Here is a 24,825-nt window from a genome sequence, read left to right as displayed (position 1 = left end):
AGAAAGATATATCCTGCTTAAAAGTGATTTTGATTTTTTTTTTAAAATTATTTACTACAAATATATGTGATCCATCCATTTGCTATGAACAATAATTCATCACTGAAAAATTGTTTTGCTGTGAAATAAAATGTTATTGAAAAAAGCCATTTCTTATCATAAAAATATTTTCTTAGCTAAAAGCGTTACGGAAAATGGAGAAATTTCTTGTAATGAATTTTCCAAAAGCTCGCCTGATCAGTTTAATCCAAGATCGGATTGAAAAGGATGATCGAAGTGGAACTGAATGTACCTTCCGGTTCATGGCAGGACTAGGACAGGGCGGTCCGGTTTTCTAACCATCGCAGATATGACGCATAATATTGTTTTAGAATCCATATCAGTCAACGGCTCCTACATTTTTTACAGGACATAGGTGACTGCCTTAAATTCCGTCAAATTCACGAATTTATTTCTGCCTAACACAACGGGTTAACTTCCTGTGTCTTATCTGCATCCAAAAAAATCAATATTTTTAAAGATTGTCCTCACACTAGCTACGTGGTCTGCTTCTCCACACACAAGATCTTCGCCAATGGATCGAATGTAAGGACAGAATTCATTTTCATGGTTATTCTTTAGTGCAGATAATTCATTAATTCTGGATGATGTAATTTTTTGTGAGAATAAATATTTTTTATTTTAAAAATTGTCATTTTCATTCGAAGGGCAGCCACATATCATCATAAACCTATTAAATTCCATGCGCGCGAGTGTAGAAGATGATAAGTTCATCACCATGTCAATACAGTACTGCCAACTGCCACCTAACACACGGTTGTCATAGCAGCACTAGTGAATATTGGAATTCAACTATAGGCTACAGCCGATGAATAGTTCCATGGAGTTCATCAAGAAAACCTCTCTCTTATGACTTTACTGGGTCAAATGCTACCGCAAGAAGCAACCTAAAATGTGTGTTTCCATGGAAGAACATTTATAAGGATACATTCTTATCAAGATTTCATCATTATATATAAGTTACGTTTTCTTATTTAATTAGTATTTTAAAAGATTCAATCTTTGACCGCCTTAACTCGCCCAAGTATTGGTTGGGCTTTGTATTCACAGCTATCCATCTGGGTCTTGTTACAGTGCCTTCGCTTCTAGGCTTCTAATTCTTACATTTTCAAATTCTAGACTCTATAAATGAACTGGATTCTGCATTACTGTGAATCACCAAGCTTTTCAAAAGTAGTTCAAAGATGAGTAAGGACCTTGCCCAACTGAGGTTCTCCCTCTTTTTTCTCTCCCTAGCTATGGCGCAGAACACAACAATCCCAGTTAATGTGAGAGTGCTCCCTGAGTTTGATACACCGGTTGGAAAGATGGGTCTAAGCTGCATTCCCATGGCCCTCTCAGATTTCTATGCCTCCCATGGTAACTACAAGACTAGGCTCGTTCTGAAGACCAGAGACTCCAAAAGAGATGTTGGTGCAGCTGCAGCAGGTACTCTCGCTCTCTCACAGTAGTGATTAACTTTTATTAAGTGTTGACCTATTCTACTAGGGTTTCTTCATATAAATATACCTTATCATGTTAAAACAAACACACACCTTAAATTGTTTTTATCATTATTCTTCTGTGTAAATATAAAACTCTTAAGAGTCTAACTCTTATTTGAAGTTGAATCATGGTGTTGACCGCATCCCTCAAAATGTTGAAGAGTTCACTAAGGGTTATGACGTACTGTATCATGGATGTGAAGATGATGTAGGTGTTGATCATTGCAAAGACTTTTGGGAGAAGCATCTAGGCAAATCTATGTACTTCTTTTAGAATTAATAGATTTGTTCTATAATCAATTAAATGCATGAATTTTACATTTGTAGAGTTTCTAGTAGATTCTATATATGGTTTTCCTTGTACATCACATGGGTATGTATGATTGAATTTTATTTTGATATTTGATTATCACATATTCATTACAAAAATTTATAAATAAGAAAAGAAAAATAAAAATTTTGGGTTTAAAACTTAAGATTTCTTATTTACCTCTCTCTAAGTAGTTTCAAGGATCAAGATATATAAGAAGTTTCAAATTACATTAATGCAATTCACTAATTCTAATGTGAAGAAGATAGTCAAGTATAAGAAGTGACATCGTATGTTTTTTAATTTGGTTTCATCTCTAAAGTCATCTATTAGTTAAACAAACAGAACTCAACGTGACAAAGTATAAAATAATATTTAATGTAGACTTTGCTTAATCTGTTGATTAAAAGTAAACTTCCATGCAACTTGCAAATGGTAGAATTCACTTAATTTGGGTTAAGGAGGTCATTGTCTACAAATGCAAGTATTACTAGTCACATGTCCGTATGTTCTCTCTTTTAATACTTTTTTCTTTTGAAATAGAAATACTTCCGATAATTGCTATTATTTTAACTTCATTTTGGCATTTGAATGATACAAGCAGGTAGCTTCTTAGGTACTAGAGGTAACAATTCCATCTCAGCAATTACAATTGATTAATGAAATTCACGTGAAAAAAAATAAAACATAAAAAATAATGAGACAAAAGGGAAAAATAAAAAATAAAAATCTAATGCTAAGTGATTGTTTTTCAACCTCATTAGTGTCCTTTTGCTATCATTAATTTAGGGTATATACCAGCAAATTTTTGAGTTAATTTAAACATAGAAAGCTCTTTTAGTTTTCTCAAAATATCTTATATCATCTATATACGCGGAGGTTATGATCAAAATTTTGTTAAGGGAGGGGAGGGATACCTTAGTTATCATTTAGCAGATTAATTAATTTTAGACATTAGTTATGATAAATAATCAAATTAACTACCAAAGAATTGGCTAAAAAAATGTTTCAAATTTGATTAAAAATTGTATGAAAAGCATTCAAAGAAATTTATCAAGCATATTTTACTAGAAAATGTTCAACACAAAAAGGCCCTTTTCCCCCTCATTTTTCTTAATTTTGCTATGTTTCTTAGTTGCCGTAGTTGCATGCATGGTTGACATTTTCTCAGTGGAATAAACTAATAGATTCATCTCTTATTTCCTTCAATAAGAGACTCTCATTTTATAGATTTTGTCTTAAACCTATATTTCTACTTATCTATCTATATATACACAGCACTCAAAATAAAAAATTAATATGGGAATTTGAGGAAACAAACAAACTTCCTCTTTGGAAAAAGGGCAAATGCTGAATTTTCCTCCGCTCAAGCTGTATTTTCTGGTGGGCATTTAACATGAGAATAACAAGGAAATCAAAAGCTTTAATTTATTGTGACCTTTTTAAATCTATAGCCTCAAGATGGATGAAATGATAAAAATATTATCCGTCTTGTCCCGTTCTTTCTCCTCTTCGTCTAGTGAAGCAAAGCAGGGATTTGTATATACATATATTTTTTTATCAGTCAATGCTCTTACATCTAATGACACGTGAGACCCTTTAAATTCCAAGACCAAGAAATTACTTGCATTTTATTATTGTTATTTTTTTTTGGGAATTCAAATTCAACTCTCTCCTACCATGACTTTGCCCTAATGGTCATAAATTTTGAGAGCCATGCATATACCTCATGACCTAGAATTTTTTTCTATATTGTTGTTGTACCTAACACTAGAATTCAGAAAGAGAAAGAGAGAGAGAACTACTCCTATTTGATGCTTATTAATTAGAATTTAGGCCCATTGGAATTGGAGCATGTGCAGATAGAAAAAGACAATTCCAAGCTGATGTGAATTTCACTTATAAATCATTCAGTCTTATCTTCAAGACAGAAAATTACAAGAAAATATTTGCCATACATTTGGTACAAACCCAACCTAAATGCATGCCAATCACTACCATCAAACGCTAGTAAATTTGAAATATCTTGTAGCTGATCATGGAAGATATCAACTTCTACATGTTCCATACTATTGCTAGCCAACACATGATTTCATGGCAAAGTTGAGTATTAGAACTCCACTTCATAGAATACAGGAAAAATACTATTGGATAGTAAAGCTTGAATTAATCTTATGACCCTACATAAAAGATGTTCAGGATTCTCCATTGAGCTTTCAATGATTGAGCTTGTAATTTTTTAAAATTAGATTTCATTAACTAGCGAAAAGAAAATTTGTGTGATTATAATTGAGAGGAGATTTCATTATTGATTGAAAAAAAAAAGTTGTGCAACTCTAGTATAAAGAAGAATGAGAGCTTTCATTATTATAACATTTTTACCTTTATTTAATTATTGAATTTTAAAGTATTGGTGCATTCGGTGAATGTAGAGATTATATTAGTAACCAAACTACATTAAAATATTTTTTATTTTTATTATTATTATTATCATTTCAACTCATATATGTGGAGGTGCAAAGACTAAAGGTAGAGTTAATTTTTATGGGTGGGAACAAGCTATCATATGTGTTGCTACGAAGCTTCATACAAAAAATTTTGGTTTAATATATTATCAAAATTGTCTTTCTCAATCAATAAATGTCAACTGATGTTGATGTACCACGTAACTCCATACAAGGAATTTTGATTTAATGTGTTATCAAAATTGTCTCTCTCAATTAATAAATGTTAATTACTATTGATATACTCCCCACCCCTCCCATTCCTTGTAATATATATGCTTGGAGTTAGAAAGAGGTGAAGACTCTAAGGATGGTACCAAACCTTTGCTTGCAGTGATAAGACCCAACATTTAATTGCTTATTTCATAGAAAAGTCTTGGATGACGTAGATTTTACAAAGGATACTTTGATTTGGTCAAGGTAAACCTCCCCCCACCCCATACACACAAACACACACACCATTCCTTGTAATATATATGCTCGAAGTTGGAAAGAGGTCAAGACTAGGGATGCTACCAAACCTCCACTTGTAGTGACAAGACCTAATATTTAATTGCTTGTTTTGTACAAAAGTCTTTGTACAAGGAGCATCATCTTTAATGTATCTTGTAAGATGACACAAATTTTATAACCTTACATAAAAGATGTTCAGGATTCTCCACTAAGCTTGCAATGATTGAGCATATAGCTATATTTTAAAAAATAAAAAATAAAAATAGGTTTCACTAGTGAGCAAAAAGAAAAAGTGTGTGATTGTAATTGAGAGGAGATTTCATTATTGAGTGGAAAAAAAATGTGCAACTCCAATATAAAAAAGAATGGCAGCTTTTATTATTATAACATTTTTACCTTCATTTAATTATTAAATTTTAAAGTGTTGGTGTATCCGATAATTGTAGAGATTATATTAGTAACCAAACTACATTAAAATCTTTTGGTTTATTTGTTTTTATTTTTTTTTAATTTTTTTTTTATTTCAGCTCATATGTGTGGAGGGGCAAAGACTAAAGGTAGAGTTAATTTTTATAAATGGGAAAAAGCTATCATATGTGTTGCCACGAAGCTTGATACAAAGAATTTTGGTTTAATATATTATCAAAATGGTCTTTCTCAACAATAAATGTCAACTGATGTTGTGGTACCACGAAACTTCATACAAAGAATTTTGGTTTAATGTATTATCAAAATCTTCTCTCTCAATTGATAAATGTTAATTACTATTGATGTACTCCCCACCCCTCCCATTCCTTGTAATATATATGCTTGGAGTTAGAAAGAGATCAAGACTCTAAGGATGGTACCAAACCTTCGCTTGCAATGTGAAGACCCAACATTTAATCGCTTATTTCATATAATTGTAGAGATTATATTAGTAACCAAACTACATTAAAATCTTTTGGTTTATTTGTTTTTATTTTTTATTATTTATTTATTTAAGCTCATATGTGTGGAGGCTCTATCCCCTCATAATTGTCTCTATTCTCCCCCTCCAATTACTTGGAAAGTGAAAAGATGGCTACAAAAAGTCTTTGTAGTCTTTGTATGTAGGATATTATTTAAGCTCATATGTGTGGAGGCTCTATTCCCCTCCCCCCCCACAAATTACTTGGAAAGTGAAGATGGCTACAAAAAGTTTTTGTACAAGGAGCATCATCATTAATGTATCTTGTAGGATACATAGATTTTTATATTAGTAACCAAACTACATTAAAATCTTTTGGTTTATTTGTTTTTATTTTTTATTATTTATTTATTTAAGCTCATATGTGTGGAGGCTCTATCCCTTATAATTGTCTCTATTCTCCCCCTCATAATTGTCTCTATTCTCCCCCTCCAATTACTTGGAAAGTGAAAAGATGGCTACAAAAAGTCTTTGTAGTCTTTGTATGTAGGATATTATTTAAGCTCATATGTGTGGAGGCTCTATTCCCCCCCCCCCCCCCCCCCAAATTACTTGGAAACAGGGAGCATCATCATTAATGTATCTTGTAGGATACATAGATTTTCTCTTTGTACAATATCCCCTCATAATTGTCTCTATCCCCCTCCCCCAATTACTTGGGAATTGAAAAGATGGCTACAAAAAAGGTCTTTGTACAAGGAGCATCATCATTAATGTATCTTGTAGGATACATAGGTTTTCTTTAAAAAAGTCTCTCCCCCCCCCCCCCCCTTACTTGGAAATTGAAAAGATAGCTACAAAAAAAGTCTTTGTACAAGGAGCATCATCATTAATGTATCTTGTAGGATACATAGATTTTCTGTACAAGGAGCATCATCATTAATGTTGATGGGAGTTGAAAAGATGGCTATTGCCTATTTTACAAAATAGATTTTTCAAAGGGTACTTTGATTTGATGTATCTTATAAGATATATAGATTTTACAAAGGATACTTTGATTTGTAGGATACATAGATTTTCTCTTTGTACAAGGAGCATCATCATTAATGTTGATGGGAGTTGAAAAGAAGATGGTTGTTGCCTATTTTACAAAATTGATTTTTCAAAGGATACTTTGATTTGATGTATCTTATAAGATATATAGATTTACAAATGATACTTTGATTTGGTCAAGGTAAAAGATGGTCCCCCTCCACCGCCCTACCCTGCCCTCCCCAACCTTTGCTTTCAATGACAAGATCCAACATTTAATTTTCTGTTTGGTAGAAAAGTCTTTATATAATGAATATCATCAATGGCATATCTTGTAAGATACACAAATTTTACAAAGGATATTTTGATATGGTCAAGGTAAATGGATTAAATCAAAGAGATGTTATCTCTTATCATGCCCCCCAAATTAGTTGTAATAATTCAAGGTTTTATTTTTCTTCATATAATATGTGCCCATTACTCTAGAAGTGATACAAATAACAAACTAAACTCAGCTGGTTCCATGTTTATTAAATTATAAAAAATAAAAATAAAATAAATAAATAAATAATAACCATCTAAATAAATAATATAATACTAATTTTTAAAAAATTATATATATTTTTGGTTAAAAAATGATAATTTTTGAATAAAAATTATAAATAAAGATTCTAATATTTCAATAAATCTATAAATTATATAGTTTTTTGTTAAAAATGAATGGTAAAATCATGGAAAAATGATAACTACTAATAATATTTTATTTAAAATTAATTATAAAATAAATATAATTATTTAAAAAAAAAAAAAAGTATGCGAATATACGTACATGTAACAGGACATGCAGTTTCCTTGCATGCTGTCGATAAAGAGACGAGAGTCCAGTTGGGCGTCCTTCTCAAGTTGACTGCAGAGTAGACCTGATTCCAGCTGGCTTCTGGTTTCAAAATTCAAAATTCTAAGTCCTATAACCTATAAATAATCTCTTAGTTTCTCTCCAATATTATGACTACCATAGCTTCCAACGAGTTCAAAGATGAGAAGGCACCCTACCCAACTCCTTAACTCTCTCTTGTTCTTTCTCTTTCCCACGATTTTCTTCATAGAAAAGGGCATGGCACAGAACACAACAATACCAGTTAAAGTGGGAGTGGTTCTGGACTTGGATACATGGGCTGGGAAGATGGGCTTGAGCTGCATCTCCATGGCCCTTTCAGACTTGTATGCCTCTCATGGTCACTACAAAACCAGGGTGGATCCAAAAATTAGAGACTCCAAAAGAGATGTTGTTGGTGCAGCTGCAGCAGGTACTATCCCTTAAATCTTCTCCTTCAAGAGTTAAACTCAGCAGTCTAAATAATTTCAGAATAATCCGAGAGCCTGATTGGAAATTGTTTTTTTAGAATATTTTTTTGTTCTCTAGAACAAAAAACATACAAAACAAAAATCGTATAATAACAAAAAATTGTTTTATGTTTTTTATTCTTAATTTTATATTATTTTCACTTGTTTTTTAAAATTCTTGTAAGAAATAATTATACAAATATTAAAAATAGATGAAAAATATTTCAAGTTTTTAAATAAACTTTTGTTTTACAAAAATAAAAGAATAGTTACTAAACATGTTCTAAATATCTACACCATTTAGAAAACCAAACTTTATTATTCTGAAAAAAAATAAAAAATGAAAAATGAAGCAATTGATGTTGAGTCAATCCATTTGCGTTTCGAGGAACATCATTGGACTTATTCTCTTTGAGAATTAATAAACTTAATTGGGAGCAATTTAACTAGCATACCAAAAGATATTTGCTTTGAGTATTCTCTTAGAAAAGCTACAAGAATACTCTTCAATGTTGAATTTGTTTTAAAGTTGATGCATTATTTATATTTAATATTTTCAGAATTAGATCAATTATTATAAAATTTAAAAAGTTATTGTTTTATAGTTTAGTGATTGAAAACTAATGATTAAACTGTGGTTGAACCAATTGCATTATAAATATATAATTTATATATTATTAAAATTACAAATAATTATAAATTTTTAATATATATATATATATATATCTTAAAAATAATAATATATGTTTTTCATATTTGATATTATCAAATTTATATCATAAATAAATATAAATATATTAAATTTTATTGAATGAGTGGGTACCTTCCCTTTTCAAATATTTGATGGTGAGTGACTGGGACCGTTAGGTGGGTTTTGGAAAAGAAAAAAGGGAATAAAGTGCAGCTTTTGAATTGGTTGAGCTTACTTACCTAGTGGTTGGACTGATTTAATGCTGATTCAACTCATTTTTGGCTTCATAACATTACATCAAACATCCATTAATTTTGAATTTTGACACTTAGTGCTTCTATAAATGTACATTAATTTTTTAGGGATAAAATTTATTTTTTAAAGAATTGTTAAGTGCATCTACCTAAATTTTCCTAATTAGAAAAATTATGAGGTACAATTCTCTATTATAATATTCTTTGTAAAGAAAATTTTTCTCTGATTTGATTGTTTTAATCGCAATCTAATGAATGACGATGTAAGTATTTCTTTGAAATTAAAATTTAATTGAGAGTCTATGCTTGTTTCTAAATGACTTTATTGAACTTTGAGAACGGTGAAATATATATATATATATATAGTTTTCACGTGCTTTTGTTGGACTTGTGGGGGCATTTTGCGAAATATTTTTTTTCCTTGAGAACCCTTTTTTCTTTGTCTTCTTCTAAAGTTTGTTATTATATTTATAAAAAATATCTGATAAACAAGGTTTTGTACGCTGTTTGATTGCTGACAGTACAGTAGAAATTAAAATAAAATTAAAGAGAGAGAGAGAGAGAGAGAGAAGTCAGAATCTTTAAATTTATTAATTCATTTAAATGCTGGTTTATCTTTTGAACCTGCGTGCTCCTGAACTCAGCTGTAGACCTCTTACAAAATGAAGAAGTGGAAGCCATAATAGGGCCCAGATCATCCATGCAGGCCAACTTCATGATCAGTCTTGGAAGCAAAGCTCGGGTGCCCATCATTTCCTTTTCTGCAACAAGTCCCTCTCTTTCTTCGCTTCAGAGTCAATATTTTATCCGAGCTACCCTAAATGACTCAGCTCAAGTACCAGCAATAAGGGCAATAGTCCGGGCCTTTGGGTGGAGAGAAGTTGTGCTTATTTACGTGGACAATGTGTACGGCGATGGAATTATACCTTATATGACTGATGCCTTGCAAGGGATCGATGTCCGTGTCACTTACCGTAGTGTAATTTCTCCATCAGCCACTGATGATCAAATTGGTGAAGAGCTTTACAAGCTGATGACAATGCAAACTAGAGTTTTCATTGTACACATGGTTACACCTCTCGGCTCTCGCTTTTTTACCAAAGCAGATGAGATTGGAATGATGGAAGAGGGCTATGTTTGGATACTAACTGATGGGCTAACCGAGCTCTTGAGTACTTTGGATCCCTCGGTCATTGACTCAATGCAGGGGGTGTTGGGCGTAAAGCCTCATGTTCCAAGAACAAAAGAGCTCGAAAATTTCAGAGTCCGATGGAAAAGGAAGTTCCGGCAAGATCATCGAAAAGATGAGACCTCTGAGCTGAACATTTTTGGATTATGGGCTTATGACGCTGCTTCTGCACTAGCCATGGCTGTTGAGAAAGTTGGGGCAACAAACTTCAGCTTCCAAAAGACTAATATTTCCAGCAATTCAACGGATCTTGACACCATTGGAGTCTCACAAATTGGTCCAAAGCTTCTCCAGTCACTGTTAAGTACGAAATTTAAAGGCCTCAGTGGAGATTTTCAAATTTTTGATGGTCAACTACACTCCACAGCCTTTCAGATAGTTAATGTGATTGGTAAAGGGGAAAGAGGGATAGGATTTTGGACTCCGAAAAATGGAATTATAAGAAGACTGAATTTCTCACAAACAAATTCAAAGACATATTCCACTTCTAAGGACAACCTAGGAACAATTGTATGGCCTGGAGAACCTACTTATGTCCCTAAAGGTTGGGTGCTTCCAGTAAATGAGAAGAAGTTGAGAATAGGAGTTCCAGTGAAGAATGGTTTTAGTGAATTTGTAAATGTGACATGGGATCCCAAAACTAATGCCACAAAGGAGGTCACTGGGTACTGCATAGATGTATTTAAGGCGGTGATGGATTCACTACCATATGATGTTCCTTACGAGTACATTCCCTTCGGAACCCCTGACGGCAAGTCTGCCGGTAGCTACAATGATTTGATATATCAAGTGTTTCTAAATGTCAGTCACACTTTTCACTCTTTCTAGTATCTTCATTTTGTTTTTATTGGATACACAAAAGAGCACCAACATTATCAACCTATTCAATGAAATATACAAGAAGATTTCTAATTCCTTTCTTTTTTTTTTTTTACAAATAGAATTATGATGCCGTGGTGGGAGATACTACAATTGTAGCGAACAGGACCAAATATGTAGATTTTACATTACCCTACACTGAATCTGGCGTATCAATGATCGTGCCCATCAAAGACAACAAAAGCAAAAGCGCATGGATTTTCTTGAAGCCATTGACTTGGGATCTCTGGCTGACTAGTGCGTGTTTCTTTGTTTTCATCGGCTTTGTAATTTGGGTTCTTGAACATCGAATAAATGAAGATTTCAGGGGCCCGCATTCACATCAAGCAGGCACCATCTTCTGGTTCTCCTTCTCAACTATGGTGTTTGCACAGAGTAAGTTCTCTTCCCACAAATTAACTTCATTTGCTGAAATGATGTTGATTTTCTGGTTCTATGTTTGTAGAGGAGAGAATTGTGAGCAACTTGGCGCGGTTTGTGATGATCATATGGTTCTTTGTGTTGCTCATTCTTACTCAAAGTTACACCGCCAGCTTGACCTCGATGTTAACCGTCCAACAGCTCCAGCCAACCGTTACAGACATAAAAGAGCTAAGAGCGAAAGGTGAGTATGTAGGTTACCAACAAGGCTCTTTCGTTCTCGATTCTTGAAAAGGATGAACTTTGACGAATCCAAGTTTAGGATCTATAATTCTCCAGAAGAATTAGCTGAACTACTCTCGAAAGGGAGTGCAAATGGAGGTATTGCTGCTGCCTTTGACGAGATACCTTATATGAAGCTGTTCATTGCGCAGCATTGCTCGAAATATACCATGGTTCAACCAACATACAAATTTGATGGGTTCGGATTTGTAAGTGCTCTCTCCTCTCACAAACAAACACTCATTCCCAATATATATGTATCATGTGTGAGTTTTTTTTTTTTTTCTTTTCTTTCTTGAATTTCAGGCCTTCCCAAGAGGTTCTCCTCTCGCACAGGATGTTTCAAGGGCAGTCTTAATTGTGACTGAGAGAAATGAAATGGTAGAGATTGAGAAAAAGTGGTTTAGGGAAAAAACTAGTTGTTCAGATGATAATGGAAACTCACTTTCTTCTAACAATATCAGCCTTGATAGCTTTTGGGGCCTTTTCCTCATTGCTGGAGTCACTTCATCTTTAGCTCTGATCATAGGTATTGCCATGTTCCTGCATAAACATAGAGTTGTGGTAATGGGCGAAGATTCGGCATCGACAAAGATTAAGACCTTGATGACACTTTTTGATCAAAAAGACCTCAGTTCTCATACTTTCAGAATACCTGACCAGCCATACAGCGGTAGCAATGAGCCTATAGCGGCAGTTGGAGCCTCTCCCTCAGTGACTAACTGCTCGCCAAGGCCATCAACCTTTTCCAACGAAACCAATAATGATATTCCCCTCTCCGGAGAACAAGGAACCTCTTCTTCAGAGCACGTGGTTGGAGCTGAATCACAACTGGTGGGCAATCATCGCCAGAGATAGTAGCTGCTAATTTAAATCAAGAGAGAACAAATATACCTGAAACATCACATTAGAATAATCGAACTTCATTGCAGTAGCATTATCATTATATTTCATAGCATGATAGAATTGTAATCTTGCTGATTGTTGACAGGCTGAATTTAACTCCTGTACTCCACATTTTCTAACTGTCAAATTGGTTGTTATCTGCTTGTGTAAATAGTTTATGATCAAGGAGGAAACATTACATAAATTAATATACTTATTTTGGAAGTTCATTTGGTTATACTGTCAATAGTACTGTTAAACAGATCACTCCTTTTATTGTCTATAATTTTCCTTTTCAATGAAGATGAGAATATGTAAATAGAATAGTTCTTTTGGGCTTCAACAGATTTTAAGAACTGGGTTTTTTTTTTTTTAATTGAAATATATGTTTTGTAAAGGTTAGACTCAAAACAGTTTTTTAATAATTTATTTTAAAAACAAGTCATTTTGTCATAATAAATTTAAATATCATTTTATATTTTTTTATAGAACATTGTGAAAAACCGAAGTCCAAATTATTGAAAACATATTAAGTAATAAGTAGCTAAAATAAATAAAGAAATAAAATATAAATTAAAATTCACAAATAAGATTGATTAAAGCTAAAGTTTGGCCTTGCTCAGTGCTTAAAATTTAGTGGCATGCATTCATCTCTCAAGATGCAACAATATAAGAAATGATAAATAATGTTTATATTTTCTATAAAAGCCTGGATCGATGCTTTCAAAATATACACTTATCACTCATACATGACTTGGAATGGATTAGCCCACTTAGGAATGACCTGGAATGGACCACCCCACTTGGAGATGACTTGAAAAAGAATGAGAAATTGATGTTGTTGGAATAAATGAAATGTCGTGGAGGGTCTCTTTTTGTAGAGGGAGATTTGTCCCTAGAAGAGATGCTTCCACCAAAGGGTCACAAGGGTCACACCTATCTAAAAAAGACGTCTCATATCTGTTTTAGACAATCTGAATCTTAAATGGAAAAATTTTTGGACAAAAAAAAAAAGAAAAAGAAAACACTTTATGCCATTGGCCTTTTCTAGTTACGTCCAAAAGCATATGAGCCAAGGTGAGGCCCAAGTCCACTCCCATCTAGTTAAACCTAAGAATCTATGAGCCTAGGTTCAAGCCTACACTACAAGGAAAAGATATATGGTGATATTTCTAACGAGTCACCATAAACATAGGATAACACTACAACATAGCGTCACTTTATCCACTAACACCATAGAGAGTACTAATTGGTGATGTATTGGGAAGCGACACCAAAACAGACAAATGGTGACGCATTCAGAAGTGACACCATATATTTTTAGTGATGCTTAATTTGATATAGAGTTGTGTGAGATATATAAGGTGTCATAGTAAATGCATCATCTTTGAGTTATGGTGTCACATCATTGTAAATAATTATAGAAGATATGGTTGTTTTTTGTTGATTAGCCTATAGAATTTTGTAATGCTTATTAATAAATAAGATCAACATGTGTAAATTTTGTCCATAAATATAATAATCATATTACATTTAGCTTATATTTTTATAATGCTTATGGATTAACTTGTAATATATTGCATCATCCACCAATGTTTGTATATCAAATGTTCACAAAACAATAGTACATAAAACACATCAAACCCACCAAAACTAAAAAAGAAAAGTAAATCTACATTAAAACATGATTTAGAAATGTTAAGCATCCCAACATTCATGTATACCTGCATTTCATATGCATAAAAACAGATAACCATAAAATGACATGAGTTGCATCCAAAAACCAAAATTCTCAATTCCAAATAAAGTAACATTTATGTCGTATAATGTATGACATAAGAGTCACATCTAAAAACCCAAATCTTGTTGCCTCTTTCTCCTTTCTTTTTATTCTTCATACTGTCCTCCCAAGAGCTAAAACAAGAGAACCTTAGTAAGCTTCCACTTACCCTCTCCAAGGTGACAATGGTAGCCCTCATCATCAAGCTTCCCAATAGAGATCAAACTAAAGCGCATTTCAAGAACATGTCTAACATCTTTTAGAACCAATTTGCACCCAATGCTAGTTTCTAGCTCTACATCTCCCATGCCAACAATTTCACATTTTACTTCATTACTCATCCTAACCCAACCAAAACTACCACTGGTGTAGGAAGAGAAGAAATCTCTACATGCAATGATATGAAACGACGTTGTTGTATCAACCACCCAAGTGGAATCCTGGCATGCAAGGTTTACACACGCATCATCACAAACAATGATCGTATCACCATCAGATGCAACTGCTACAATGTCTTTGTCCTCTTTATGTTCTTCACTTTTCCTTTAAACTATTCTCTTCTGAATTTTCTGCACTCTCTCTTAATGTGCCCTAACTTGTTACAATAAAAACACTTTATCTCTTTTCGGACTTTTACTTTCCCTTTGACTTGTCACGGTTATAATCACTGGAAGGTTTTCTGCTATTACTTCTCCTCCACCTCTCTATAACAAGTGTTTCTGTATTAGAGGAAATACCTAACTCTTTTCTTCTTGCCTCTTCATTACACATGTTATCTTTTACCATGTGATAGTTATCACACCATTTGAGGCTAAATTACTCAGGGATACCACCAAAGTTTCCCAATTGTTTGGTAAAGAACTTAACAAAAGTAAAGCATGTACCTCATCATCTAGCTCAAGCTTCATGGTAGACAACTCATTCAACAATCCCTGAAAATTATTGAGATGCTTTGCAACACTATTACCATCCTTGTACTTTAAATTCACAAGTCTTCTTATCATAAAGGCTTTGTTCTGTGCAGTCTTTCTCTCATAAAGACTCTCTAATTTCTGCCAAAGGCTATATGCATCAACTTCCTTGGCTACATGATGGAAGACACTCTGATCAACTCACTGCCTAATATGTCCAACGGTTTTCCTATTTAATTTCTTCCACTCATCCTCAGTTGTAGTAACGGACTTATAACCCCTACATTCAATGAGCTCAAACAACTCTTTGCAATATAGAATATCCTCCATCCTAATCTTCCAAATTGAATAATTGGAAGTTGTGAGTTTAATCATTCCACTACTAGTCTCATCCATTTAATTAACACAAGATATCCCACTGCTAATCAACTTGGCTCTGATACCACTTGTTAAGGTGAATTCAGAATATTCCAACAAACACTAGGATTTTTCTACCATTTCTTTGTGGAAAATTCAATAGGTAATAGCAACAACAATCAATAAATAAATAAACTCATGCAACGGAAAAATAAATCAGATACTAGAATTTTTACGTGGAAAACCCCCCAATGCGAAGGGAAAAACCACGGGACCTAGTCCAGTTCAAACTTCCACTATCAACAATAATGGGTTACACTTGTCTTCTCTAGAATAATCTCTAGAGGCTACCAAAATACATCAAGAGCACATATATCCTTGGATTATATAATCTCTCTTGGCAAAAAAAAAAAAGAAAATTGGAGAAACAATACCCAAAAACACGTTGTTACTATTCACATGCAGTAACACCAGTTCCCAAGCTAAAAATTTGATCTCCACCATTCAGATTGTAGCTACTCGAGTTTCGAACCTCTCCTCCAAATTTCAACTCGATCGGACCACAAATGAAGCAGGATCAGCTCTTTGATGAAATTTGGGCAATGAGATGTGTTTTTCCTTTCTCTCTTCTTTTCTCTCTGTTTTTCCTTTCGTTCTTGTATGTAGACTTTACCTTACATAGAATCTGAGGTGTCAATGATCATGCCCATTATAGATAGAAGAAGAAAAAATGCATGGGTTTTCTTGAAGCCACTTACTTGGGACCTTTGGGTGACAAGCGTTTGTTTCTTTGTATTCATTGGCTTTGTGATTTTGATTCTTGAACATCGAGTAAATAAGGATTTTAGGGGGCCTCGTTCGCATCAAGTTGGCACTATCTTCTTGTTTTCATTCTCAACATTGGTGTTTGCTCAGAGTAATTTCTCTTCCACTTCCTTGAATTTTATCTAGCAATTTATCTACTCATGTAATATTCAAATATAAAGCATATCGAGCACATCTCAAACACAATAGAAACTAATTTCTAGTATGGCCTGCTTGCTTGTTTCCCATGATTGTAACCTCTATTAATATATGGACATCCCATATAATATGCAAGTAATTTCAAGATAATTTTAACGTTTCAAAAATTATTTGTATTTGACTTTATATTGATTTTCTGGAGTTTATTTTCTCTCATTCTTAAATTATGTTAACAGAGGGGGAATTGTGAGTAACTTGGCTCGGTTCATGGTGATAATATGGTTTTTTTGTGGTGATGATTCTTACTCAAAGTTACACAGCTAGCTTGACTTTAATGTTAACAGTTCAACAACTCAACCCAACTATCACTGATATAAACGAGCTGTTAAAGAAAGGGGAGCATGTTGGTTACCAAAAGGGCTCTTTTGTTCGTGAATTCTTGATAGAATGGATGAATTAATTGATGAGTCCAAGCTTGTGATCTATGAGTCTTCAGAAGAACTGGATGAATTATTTTCAAACAACAGTTTAAAAGGTGGAATTGCTACCGCATTTGATGAAATCCCTTATATAAAACTTTTCCTTGCAAAATATTGTTCCAAATACACTGTAGTTGGACCAACATACAAGTTTGATGGGTTTGGATTTGTAAGTACTCTCTCATAACACACATACTTGTATAAATTTTATACCGAGGTTTCTTATTTTTGATCATTTTTCAGGTGTTTCCAAAGGGTTCACCCCTTGTAGCTGATGTTTCAAGGGAAGTCTTAAACGTGACAGAGGGAACTAAAATGCTACAACTTGAGAAGGCATGGTTTGGGAAAACACCCAATTGTCCAGAGCTCATCAGCTTAGTTTCTTCAAACAACATCAGCCTTAATAGCTTTGGGACCTATTCCTCGTTGCTGAGTCGCTTCATTCGTAGCTCTCATTACATGCATCACCACATTCCTTTATGAAAATAAAGACACTTTAATAAACTTGAATCCCCCATCTTCCATATGGAGAAAAATTAAAGCCATGCAACACGCTTTGATGACAAAGATCTCAGATCCCATACCTTCAGAAAAAGTGATAAACTTCCAGACAAAGGCATCAAGGCCATGTATGCAGTTACAACCTTGCCAACTACACCAACTTCCTCTAAGTCCACCAAGCCTTTTGATCCCAACACACAACAATTTTGCTTTCTTCAAAGAACAAGGAACACCTTTGTCTGGACATTGTGATCCAATCAATCCAAATCGACCGATGTCTCAACATATATTATTTGAATATGAATTTGCTAATATAAATCAGGAGCAAACAATACCGCTTAAAATTGAATAATTGATCAATTTGTTTTTCTTGTTTACTTTATGTTGACAGCACCTGTAATAACTGGGTATTTTAGGCCATGTTATAATTTATAGTTTGAAAAGTCTTCTACTGAATAGTGGTTGAAAAGTAAAAATAATAATAATAATAATTGGAGAACACGTGTCAATTTTGGATTGGTGGAATTTGAAATATTTAATTAGTTAATTAAGCAAGTTGAATTTTCGTGCCATGTTAGCTTTATGGTAGAAAATTTTTTAGGGTCGTAGAAATTGAAAATTTTCAAAAAAAAAAAAAAAGCAAAAAATGAAAAATGAAAAATAAATAAATTAAAATTAACTAGAACTAATTAATAAAAAAATTAAATTAAATTGCTTAATAATAAATTTAAGAAAATTTAAATTTTTGGGATGGTGTTTAATAATTTATTTTGTGTGTTGTTTTAAAAAAATGAAAATGAAATGGAATGAAAAATTAATTAAGAAAAGAAAGTAAAATGAATTGAAAAAGAAAAACAAAAGAAATCAAATAGTATTAAGGCTTTTTTATTGGTGTTGGGTTGTGGGCCACTTAGTGGTTGTGGGGTTTAAAAGCAAAATGAATAAGAAATGAAAAAGAAAAAGGAGAGTAAAAAAAAGGAAGTGGAGTGGCAGAGGCTCTTGGGTGCAGGGGAGAGCAACAACGCCATCCACCTTTGGCCAACCGTTTTGACCGCCAAAGCACCTTATTTTGGCATTAAATTTTGAGGGAAAGTTCTACTTGATGCGAGGAATATTTCTACGGTGGCTGATTTCATTTTCAACAGTCAGATTGTTAGATCCGTGGTAGGAAATCTTAATCCTAAAACTTTTATTTGATGCACTTTTCTTTTAAAAAAATAAATTATAATCTCGTTGTTGGAAGGTAAATAAGTAATATTTATGATGTGTGAAAGTTTTTTGGGTGATTTAAGAATTTTCCTTGGGATTTTTGTGTGATAATAGAAGTGTTTAATTATAGAAAATAATTATATTTGATTATTGGAATTATTGGTGTTATGGAAAAATTATGAAATTTTGGTATAAATTATGTTTAATTGAGGTTTAAATTATTCGAAATTTATTTGGTTGTTCTTGGTAATTTTATTGTGGAGAAAATAATTATATTTGACTATTGGAATTATTGGGGTTGTTGGAAAATTTTGGAATTTTGGTATAATTGTAATTTCAATGAGATTTGGACTAGTTGGAATTTTATTTGATATTTGTGATATTTGTGAATGAGTATAATTAATATCATTGCATTTCATTTGCATCATGGTTGTGTGAATGAAAAATAAAAATTGTGAAAAGTGCATGAAATTGAAAAAGAAAGAAAATACAATAGTAATGAAAAATAAAGGCCTGTGTGAGGCGAATTAAGAAGGGAGTAAGATCCCTAGGGTGAAAAACCCAAAAATCTATCCCGAAAAGACTCCGAATTAGGAGTGTATTTGGGTACAGTACACTGAAAGCCTGAAAATGACAGTGCATTGTATGACTGTGTGTCACATAGCCACATGCATTTTTATTTAAGTGTTGAAAATTGTTGAATTGTTATAATTATAGAAATTAAAATATGTGGGTTGATCAATTATGATGGAATGTTTCTTTTGTGTTCACTTGAAACTTAGTAATCTCAATTAACCCCTTAGGTGTAAGGCACCCTATTGAGCAATGTGGAATGCTCACCTCTTCCTTCTTATATCTTTTTAGATGCAGATGTAACTCTTGAGGATCCACAAATAAGGCAGGAAGGGCTTTAGGATGCCTCAGGAGATTTTGGAGCCGCCTAATGGATTATAGTGTATTTGTTATGTTGGTTTATTTTGGAACTTGTATTAGCAAACTTTGAAGTTATATATTTGTAATGAGACTTTATTCTGATTAATTTGCTCAACTATGAACTATTATTTATAGACTTTAATGATCATTATTATATCTTGTTGCTCTTGAGTAGTGGTTGGTATATTGATAAATTGGATTGTAAGTTGGAGAGAGTTATAGTGTGATTTATGTGTAGAAAAAAAAAATCAGAGAGTTTTGGTTGATTGCCAGCATAAATTAGGAGGAACCCTTAGGATCAAACCTTTTACCTAGGGTCATGGACGAAATTTTGGGTTGCCCAAAATTTTGGGTCATGACAACACCATTGCCCACAACCATGGATTTCAAAAAAAAAAAATGTATTTGTACTATAGCTATAAGCATTTCAATTAACACAATGATGTACATTCAATTTAGGGACAATATAAATATTAGAAGATCAAGGAAGAATGGTTGAGCAAAGATGATGAGTATTCATGTTGAGGCAAGGGAAGATAAATTGCTTCATAAATAAGCATTTGGTCAAGTATGTGATGTAGGATTCCAAGAAAGGTTTGTTACCTTTTAGGCATGAAATTCTTCTTTCTCAGGATTAGTATTCTAAGACATCTAAGAAGAAAGAGCACATGAAAGCAGTACCTAATACCTCCATAGTGGGTAGCCTTATGAATGCAATGCTATATACTGGGCTAGATATTTGCTTTGTAGTGGGTATGGTAAGTAGATATCAGTCTAATCCAGGTCCAAAACATTGAACAAAATTGTCAATCATATACTTAAGTATCTTAGGAGAACGGGGGATTATATGCTTATATTCCAAAGTGACGAGTTAGTACCCAAAGGATATACAAATTCAAACTTTCAGTTTGATAAGGATTCTCATCGGTCTACATCCAGTTTTGTTTTTACTTTTGGTAGTGCGATTGTTAGTTGGAGGAGTGTGAAACAATCTTGCATTATTGACTCCACTATAGAAGTTGAGTACATTGCAATTTCTAAAACAGCAAAGGACGTCGTTTAGCTTAGGAAGTTCCTTATGGAACTAGGGGTCATTCCCTTGGTTATATAACTCATGATACTTTTTTATGACAATAATGGGCTATAACACAGTCTAAAGAACTAAGAAACCACTAGAAAACACATAAAGAGAAAATACGAGTTGATTCATGAGATAGTTCAAAAGGGTGATATATTGGTTGAGAAGATACCTTCTGCAAATTACTTAGCATGTCCCTTCACCTTGCAATTCGACAAGACACAAGAGGTCTATGCATAGTATCTTGCTAGAAAGTTGGAAACTTTGGAGAAAAACAACCACTTAAAGTGTAAAGAACAACTCTTGGATTCTAGGAATCTACAGGAATGCTTGAGCGATTGGATTAGTGATTGAGCATCTTGACCAATTGAGCAATACTGGACTTAAGCATTGGAAACTGCATCCAATAGCTCAACTAATAGAATGGTGCATCCAACGGCTCAACTAATCGAGCTATGTATCTAGCATGCCAAAAGCTGCATCCAACACCCTTGGAAAATTTTTGGTGCTCGAGTGTTCATGACGATTGATGTTGTAAGGAACCCCATAACTCTCCATTCCCTATCCAAGATTAAGTTATGTGCATGAAAATTTTTGGTGCATGAAAATCTTCCTAAGGCTTTCTAAATCCTATTCACAACGGAAAAATAACATTTAAAAAAAAAAACTAAATAGGATTTAGAATGTGCAACAGAAAATGATAACTAAGATTTGGATATTTCCAAATTTGTCAAAAATAAACTTGAATCCAAAGGTTTCTAAATATTAAAATTTAATTTAGATTTTGAAAATTTAACTAAAATATATTTTTTTAAGTGATTGATTTAATTTTTATATTTAAATAGTTAAATGTAAAATGTTTCTACATTTTTGCTATCAGAACCTTTTATTTTGTTAGGTGTGGCTAAATGGGAAAAATCATTTTATTATGTAAAATCAGTTACCAAATTTAGATTTGTCTTAGATAAATATAATGCAAAAAATGCTACTTATATTTACTTGTTCCATAATTTATTTTTTTCCATATTGTTATTCCATAGTTTATTTTTTCTCATATTGTTACGGAACAAATTAGTGAATGCCATTAACTTTTTTGTATTAATAATGTAAGTTATTAAATTGCAAAATATTATAAGAACATACTTGCCCCAAGAAATATAATAATTAAAATTTATTTTTTTTACAATAATATAAACTTTGGGCCCAAAAATTATAAATAACCAGTTTACTAGAAAGATATATATATCCTACATAAAAGTGATTTTGATTTTTTTAAAAAAAATTATTTACTACAAATGTATGTGACTGTTAAATGCCATCTATTTGCTATGAACAACAACTCATCACTGAAAAATTGTTTTCCTATGAAATAAAATGTTATTGCAAAAAGCCATTTCCTACTATAAAAATATCTTCTTAGCTTAAAGCGTTACGGAAAATGGAGAAATTTGTTCTAATGAATTTTCGAAAAGCTTGCTGGGTCAGTTTAATCCAAGATCGGATTGAAAAGGATGATCGATTTTTTTTACAGGACATAGGTGACTGCCTTAAATTCCGTCAAATTCACGAATTTTATTGCTGCCTAACACAACAGGTCAACTTCCTGTGTCTTATCTGCATCCAAAAAAAATCAATATCTTTAAAGATTATCCTTACACTATGCGGTTGATGCTTGCCCACACACAGGATCTTCGCCAATGGAAGGAATGTAAGGATAGAATTCATCTTCATGGTTGTTCCTTAGTGCAAATAATCCATCAATTCTGAATGATGTAATTTTTTGTGAGAATAAATATTTTTTATTTTTAAAATTATCATTTTCATTCGTAGGGTAGCCATATATCATCATCAACCTATTCTATTAGGGTTTCTTCATATAAATATACCTTATCATGTTAAAACAAACACACACCTTAAATTGTTATTATCATTATTCTTCCGTATATTAATAATGTGCTGACCACATCCTTGAAAATTTTGAAGAGTTCACTAAGGGCTATGAGGTATAGTATCGTGGATGTGAAGACGATGTAGGTGTTGATCATTGCAAGATGATTGGGAGAAGCATCTAATCTAGGTAAATCTCTGTACTTATTCTTTTAGATTTAATAGATTTGTTCTATGATCAATTAAATGCATGAAATTTACATTTATAGAGTTCCTAGTAGATTCTATAGGTGGCTTTCCATGTACATCACATGGGCATGTATGATTGAATTTTATTTTGATATTTGATTATCACATATTCATTACAAAAATTTATAAATAAGAAAAGAAAAATAAAAATTTCGGGTTTAAAACTTAAAACTTCTTATTTGCCTCTCTATAAGTAGTTTCAAGAATCAAGATATATAAGAAGTTTCAAATTACATTAATTCAATTCACTAATCCTAATGTGAAGAAGATAGTCAAGCATAAGAAGTGACTTTGTTTTGTTTTTTTGTTTTTTTTTTTTAATCAAGTTGTCTTTTTTAATTTGGTTTCATCTCTAAAGTCATCTCTATTAATTAAACAAAACATAACTCAACGTGACAAAGTATAAAATAACTTTTAATGTAGACTTTGCTTAATCCATTGATTAAAAGTAAACTTTTATACGACTTTCAAATGGTAGAATTCACTTGATTTGGACTAAGGAGGTCATTGTCTACAAACACAAGTAGCACCGATCATTGTTCATATGCTCTTTCTTTTAATACTTTTTTTCTTTTGAAAGAGAAATACTTCTGATTATTGCTATTATTTTAACTTCATTTTGGTATTTGAATGATACAAGCAGCTAGCTTCTTAGGTACTAGAGGTAAAAATTCCATCTCAGCAATTACAATTGATTAATGAAATTTATGTAAAAAAAAAAGAAAAGAAAATAATGAGACAAAAGGGAAAAAAATAATAAAAAAGGAATGCAAGTAATTTTTTTTTCAACCTTATTAGTGTCCTTTTTCTATTATTAATTTAGGGTTCATCCCTACAAATTTCCAAGTTAATTTAAACATAGAAAGCTCTTTTAGTTTTCTCAAAATATCTTATATCATCTGTACGCCAAGTTTACGAAATTTTGTTAAGGGAGGGAAAGGGATGCCATAGTATCACTTAGCAAATTAATTAATTTTAGACATTAGTTATGATAAATAATTGAATTAACTACCAAATAATTGGTTAAAAAAATGTTTCAAATTTGATTAAAATTTGTATAAAAAGCATTCAAAGAAATTTATATATCAAGCATTTTTTACTAGAAAATGTTCAACACAAAAAGGTCCTTTTCCCCCTCATTTTTCTTAATTTTGCTAAGTTTCTTAGTTGGCGTAATTGCATGCATGGTTGACATTTTCTCAGTGGAATAAACTGATAGATTCATCTCAGATTTCCTTCAATAAGAGACTCTCATTTTATAGATTGTCTTAAACCTATATTTCTACTTATCCATCTTATATATACACAGTACTCAAAATAAAAAATTAATATGAGACTTTGAGGAAACAACAAACTTCGTCTTTGGGGTGGTTAATTGCTTACTTGTTTTGGACACAGGCTCATCTGTATCTATCATAAAAAAACTTTTGTTTGAAAAGAGAATCATTTCCACTTGGTTTGAAAAAAGATAAAGGAAAAGGGCAAAAACTGAATCTTTTTTCTTCCTTACTTGTACATGAAAGAGTTCTTCATATGTGAGGGATGATTTTTGATAGGGTTGTTTCCATCGTTTGAAAATTTATAAAATTTTCGAAGCTATCTTGGCAATAAATTTTAATTGGAATATGGGGGCGATCTTTTTGGGCTTAATAAATAAATCTTCGGCCATAACTTTTGGGCCGGGTCAAAAGAGGAGTGTCATAGCTTGGGATCATAGCATGGGGACTCTCTTCAATAGTTTTTTTTTTTTTTTTTTTTTTTTTTAAAATATAAATTTAAGATATTTTAAGTTGTCTGTGGCAGTGTCATAGCTTGGGATTATAGCATGGGGGCATTAAAAAACCAAAATTCTGGGAAAATAA

General features: G+C 32.5%; 1 long non-coding RNA gene and 1 pseudogene across 1 annotated transcript; both read left to right on the top strand.

Annotated features, from left to right (window-relative positions):
- The first annotated feature begins 792 nt into the window (after positions 1 to 792).
- On the top strand, positions 793 to 1,877 carry LOC117910252. The gene is made up of 2 exons (XR_004650595.1): positions 793 to 1,488; positions 1,666 to 1,877. It is a non-coding gene; the product is annotated as an uncharacterized LOC117910252 (long non-coding RNA).
- Positions 1,878 to 7,838: 5,961 nt separating this feature from the next.
- Positions 7,839 to 12,589, top strand: LOC117910250 (annotated as a pseudogene).
- Positions 12,590 to 24,825: the final 12,236 nt, after the last annotated feature.

Source organism: Vitis riparia, unplaced genomic scaffold, assembly GCF_004353265.1.
Source record: "Vitis riparia cultivar Riparia Gloire de Montpellier isolate 1030 unplaced genomic scaffold, EGFV_Vit.rip_1.0 scaffold669_pilon_pilon, whole genome shotgun sequence".
Lineage (NCBI taxonomy): Eukaryota > Viridiplantae > Streptophyta > Magnoliopsida > Vitales > Vitaceae > Vitis > Vitis riparia.
This window is presented reverse-complemented; position numbering and strand designations above follow the sequence as displayed.